The sequence below is a fragment of the Pteropus vampyrus genome, unplaced genomic scaffold (assembly GCF_000151845.1).
Source record: "Pteropus vampyrus isolate Shadow unplaced genomic scaffold, Pvam_2.0 Scaffold46, whole genome shotgun sequence".
Taxonomy (NCBI): domain Eukaryota; kingdom Metazoa; phylum Chordata; class Mammalia; order Chiroptera; family Pteropodidae; genus Pteropus; species Pteropus vampyrus.
Window position 1 is genome coordinate 7303354 of NW_011888827.1, and position 6000 is coordinate 7309353.

The following is a 6000-nucleotide window of genomic DNA, read 5'->3' on the forward strand; positions in this document are numbered from 1 at the left end:
TCAATTCTGTCCCAATTCTCCTTCGGCTGAATCTCTTCTGCCTGAGCAAGTTCTTTGCTTAAAATGCTCATGTGATTAGATTGGGACCACCAGGGTGAGAAACTAGCTTAAGGTCTGTAACCTTAATTACATCTGCAAAGCCCCTTCTGCCATAGATTGCAAAATATTCTCAAGTTCCAGAGATTAGGGCATGGACATCTTTGGGGGCCATTCTGTCCACCACACCGAGTAACCTGCAAGGGAGTCACTATGATATGGCTGCGGCTTAGATGCTGAGGGATAGGGGGAAGGAGCTTGAGGGCTTTGAACAGCAGCCTGAGATGCTGGGGTTTTATCTTGCCAGCAAGAGGTAGGAAAGGCTCTGAGAAGGTAAATTTCATATACTGAAAAATATAAAAATATTTTAGAAAGAAATCTCTTGGGACATAATTCCGAGAACACAAGAAGAAGATGAATCCCTGTGCTTTACATGCTCAGCCCCTACCTTTACAGTTTAAAATAGAGATATCTTAGCTGAAGCTAATTCTTTCTTGTGTGGTGGCTATCTTTTTGTACACTAATTATTATCTTGGCCATATCTTCTGTTCTTGTTCCCAATCTCTGGTCTAATGCAATAAAGAAATTATATATCTCTCTCACATACATACAAATACATACATAGAGATTCTCTCTCTATATAAAGAATATATATTGACTATATATATTCAATACTCTACTTTCCTCTTGATAACTTTCTCTGATTCACTAAACATACACTTCCGTTATCATCTCTAAGTAATAAAAAAAAAAACATTCTTAATAATAACTCACCTATATACAAGCTTTGAGTGGCTACCAACTTTCATCTCTTGCTAAATATCAGGAAACATGGCTAGTACTCAAAATATTCCTAATAGAAATTAGTGTAAAAACATCTGGGTGGAAAAGTAAGCTTTGTTCAGTTACTGAGTTCATACTCTGAGTACAAAAATATTGTGTCATGAAAACTAGAAATCTACACATAAATAGCACCCTAACATTAAGGTTTGGCCCTTCAATCCCTACACACACTACATCTATAAAAAGGAAGAAAACTATAAATCATCTTTTAAGGAAACGCACATTGCAATTCTCATGAAATAAATTCAGGTTTTTCTAACATAAAATTTTCTCTCTTCTGACTTAATACTTTCGCGTTTAGCAATAATTTCCTGGTCATGAGTTCAGATCCTGTGTCAGACTGCTGGTTGAAGTCCCCATTCTGCCATTTTCTAGTGGTGCTACCTTCGGCAAGTTACCAAACTCTCTGTGGCCTCCTTAGTATAAATACTACCTACTTCAGAGGGTTGTGGTGAGGACTTGATACATGTAAAGCACTTAGAATGGTGTCTACACATAGCGAGTGCTTGACAAATGCTAGCTATTATCATCACTATTATTTTTAGATATGTCAGATGTTAATTCACTGTAATTCATTTCCCCTCCTCCCCCTCCCCCCACCCCCAATTAAGAGGAAAGAGGTTTTAGTTCTAATAAGACAAACCAGTTCTCAGACACAATAAGGCAAAGAAAATAGTTCACTGAAAAGCAAAGATCTTCGACATTGGCACCTTCACTATAAAACTTTGAAAATAAAAAATGAGAAATGTAAAGGGTCGAAATATGTAGGAAAAATGGTGATAGAAAACTGCACTGATCCTTGACTGAAATAAAAACCTCCAATCATTGACAGGAACTGTGTTCTGTAAGTGAGTGAAGGTGTCAGGAGAAGTAAGAAAGCTGGACAAAGCCTGGAATAAAGGAGCAAGGTGATTAAACAAACTCATGACACAGTGATGACGTGCACGGAAGTTAATGCTGTCAGTTAACAGAAAGTGTTGAGCACATGTTATAATGCATGAAAGCCCTGCACAACGACAGCCTGTGTGAGAGACATGAACTTGCAAAGCTAATAAAACTTACCTTTTATGCATTACTACTTCCCACCACTCTCTACCTGCAGTTCTAAGAAAGACTCAGGAAATGCCTTTAAACCATTAAGAGTAAAACAAAGCCTCATCCTTCTTTGTGATCTTAGTTTGTAAGAGGGTATTATCATTCATTTACCAAAAAAAAAAAAAAAAAAAAATGGATAGTAGCTCTGAAATGAATAGAAGAACCTAATTTTCAAATGTTACAATATTCTCAGTCTTTCACTGAATGACTTTAAACACTCATAAGTAGTCCTTCCTACAAACATTCTATCTTGAAGTAACACTGAAATTTATTATATTTATTACTTTTAGTACTGATTGGCTTTAGAAATTAGGCTTTTTCTTTCTAAAGGAAAAAAACAACTTCATAATGATATGGTCTAAATTACAACTATTTTGGAGAAGCTAGAAAAACAAGCTATATTTATTGCTTTTTGCTGCAGGCCACTCGTATTTCTATGTATATCTCTGTTACTTGTCTACTTTTTCTTTTCATAAAACTAAGTTCAAGGTAGAGACGCTGAACACACAATCGCAGCTTAGTTCAAGTTGGGAGACACTGCACAAGCTCCTTTAAAAGCCCCATGAAGTTTTCTTTACACAATTTTCCTGTCTAAATCCACCTCATTTTTCTTTCATGACATCAGAGAAGCAGTGGTTTTTAATTTCATTTCAATGTGGCTTTTAAATCTTATTTTACTAAAACCAACAAAGCACAAGTTAAGGGTAAAAAAAAAAATCCTTCTGATTAAAACAATGCATTAAGAATGTAAGAAAGCATCAGAAGCACTTAAAACAGTTCAGGAATTCGGAGGGAGGGGGAGAAGAAAGGGTCCAAAAGTCATTTTCTTCTCACACACGGAGGGAAAAATAACCTTCCACAAGTCCTGCTACTTTTTCGTAATACATTTTTATTATTCCAGTTATACCACCTGGAATCTAATTTTGAGTTGTAGTGGTTGTATTTGTATGTTTAGTAATTAATCCATTCAAATTATGGGAACAGGTCTAGAAAATTACTCTTTACCTTCAGTGCTCTAAAAAGTATAACTTAATCGCAGTCAATTTTCAATGTTTTCTGCAAAGGTATCTTTTTTTTAACTTTTTTTTTAGGCGAGGCAACCCTTGGTTGACCTCACAGATTGCAAGGACCTTGTCAGCTTACAACCTCTTATTTTTTGTTTTTTACGCCTACAGCACCTGGTCTTCCTAGGTGGTCTCTCATCCAAGTACTAACCAGGCCTGACCCTGCTTAGCTTCTGAGATCAGACGGGATCGGGCTTGTTCAGGGTGGCATGGCCGCAGACCAAAGGTACCTTTTGATAATTAGATTTCCAGGAATTCCATTTCACGTAGCCACTTCACATGCTCTCCTTCATCAAAACGTATTGCCTTTCTCTTTTCCTCTTCATCATTACGCAACAGTTAGAGCTCGCTCCTTTTCCCTTGATATTCTTTCCCGTTCCTTTCCCTTAATCACACTCATTTACCCTCTGTGCCTGTCTCCAGCCCCGCTTTCGATTTGGTATTGTCTGACTTTCCTTCTCCTGTGCCATAAGCTCTTAAGAACATACATTATACTCTTCTGAAGCTTCCACAGTGACTATTGCAATGGTCTTTACATGGCAGGTATTAATGTGTTAAATAAACCTTTGGAAAATAGTGTTCACTCAGAACATTTATAGAGCTCAGGAACCTTGAATATGCTTTTGTAAACACCACAAACAGAAAAATAATAATTTCTGACAAATTTTATTTAACTAAAACATTCTTGCAACAATTGACTCTTATAGCTATTAAAAGGGGTATGTAGTCCACATATAGCATCGGTGTCCACTGAAACATATGAAACCCTACCCAGATCCTGAATCTAATTCCCAAGAAGTCAGACAAACAAATGAAAACGTGAACTTACATGTATAAATGGACGGTCCTAGAACAAGCTAAGTTTATGGATGTGGAATTTCTGAGTTTAAATTTCAAGGTCCATGAAAGAATAAAACATGTTTGCTGCTAAAAACCATTGGCCATTTTTAGACGACTAAATCACCAGTGGTTACCCTAAAACTAAGTGCCATAATAATAGGATGTGCAAAATGGAGATGTTGGAAATGAGAAATTGTGAATTTGTTTACTTTGGTCTTTTTTACCGTGGCTATGAGAGTAACTGCTGTGACTTCCGACTCTGCTAACCGCAATTGTTTCTGAGGAGATTGGCCGCAGAAGGAGGAGAGGTACAGAGAAAAGCAGCAGGAAACCGAAAAGGAGAAGATGAAAAAGGGACAAAGAGTGATAAGGAAGTTGATGTTAAAAGACGTAATGAAATGATTCCTTGTTTTTGAGATGACAGGTCATATGAAATCACAAAGTTATCCTTTATTTTATCCGGATAAAAAACCAGTACGTCTCTGTTGGAAAGAATCTGCTTTATTTAGAGTACTGTGGGAAAACAGAGAACTGTTGTTATTTTTTTGCATCTATTATGTTCATTTATTATTATTCGTTTGTAACTAATCATTTAAAAACTTCCACTTCCCATCATAATTAGATATTTTATTGCCATTATTAGCAGTTCTAAAAAACAACCCGAAGTAGGTGATTTCTCATTTTAAAACGCAATGAGTTTATGCCGATAATACGAAAGGCCCAGAATAAATAGCAACTTAGGAGGAGTATAGAGCTTCCTTGAATGCTTTTTTGGCTGCGAAAAAGAATGTTGCCACAAAAATCTGTTTTGCATCATCTAAATGCTTGAAACAAGAACACATAATTTAGGAGAAGAAGGAAAAAAAAAAAACCAGTGGCTGCCACTTAGCCATAAAGAGCAAAGTCGTGTTAGAAATAGCTTCCCTGTGATATTTTGGTACATTTCTGGGTTTTTTCAGCAATTGACGTAATTATGTGGTTGGAGAGGGCAGTGTTTATCCGCATTACCATTTATACACTGTATACAAACAGAGGACTTGACTCCAACAGTCTGATGAGCACACAGGTTTGCGGCCACATCCTTGACCTCAGCTGCTGAGGAAACCCAGATGGTTTAATCAGACGTAAGTGCAATCTTTAAACTAGAGAATATTGATCTCTGCTTCTGCTTCTGTCTGTATAAAACACCCACCACTTTTTCTGCTTGAGTGCTAGATTACAGTTGTGGAAGAGTGTTTACATGCAGCATGTCAATATGCTAATTCTTTCCACAGTTGCTGACAATATGATACCAAGAGGCAGAGCAGGGCCTGTGACACAACCAAAAAAAAAAAAAAAAAAATCCATACTTTTATTGTTTCTTTGTACAACTTGATACCAGAAATAACCTTCCTATACCTTTCCCCATGGCTACTCTGCAAATTTTGGAATAATTTCTAGGAAACAGAATAAGGAGAAACTTCTGCCTATGAGAATATTCAAGCTTTATCAAATCATTGCATCTGTTAGGACTTATAAATGCTAACTTTATTGTACAGCACGTTCTTTCATGAAAATGACATTCTTTTTCAGTTAAGAATGTTCAGATGTCAAAACGGGTGCAAAGTAACAAGCTGTAATAGCTGTTCTACACAGCAGAAGTACAAAATCATGTTTTAAATATCACACAACTGCCTCCATTCAGTTGGCACCCTCCTGAGGGGCACGCCCGTTTCGTCGGGCTGATGGCCAGAGCTGCATGAGTGAGTCAGAACAGTGGCACACCTCGCCTAGTCACACATGTCTAGTACTGTCTGCAACACTATTTACACAAGTTAGAGATATGAATCGACATTTTGTAGCAGAAGTTTTCTTCTGTGTGGCCCTTTATTAAAGCTGGGCTGACTCCCAGCGGCATCATATATTCTACATAAGTTGATCCACCCTCAGTAACGGACCTAGTTAATGCAGCCCATGCTATTTAAATGATTTGTGGGACGAAATGCTGATACTTTATTCCATAACAAGATTCTGGAATCTTACAGACATATCTGTTTTCAAGACCCTGTCAACTATCATTACAAATATTTCATGGTTACTTTGTTCCAAGATGCTACAGAATTAAAAGTATTTTTGTCTCTCT

General features: G+C 37.0%; 1 protein-coding gene and 1 pseudogene across 8 annotated transcripts in view; both read right to left on the minus strand.

Moving 5' to 3' along the window:
• VTI1A (vesicle transport through interaction with t-SNAREs 1A) overlaps positions 1 to 6000 on the minus strand; it is a 333273-nt gene that overhangs the window by 205585 nt on the left and 121688 nt on the right. The gene's annotated exons all lie outside the window — the stretch shown is intronic.
• LOC111739073 lies at positions 3141 to 3259 on the minus strand (annotated as a pseudogene).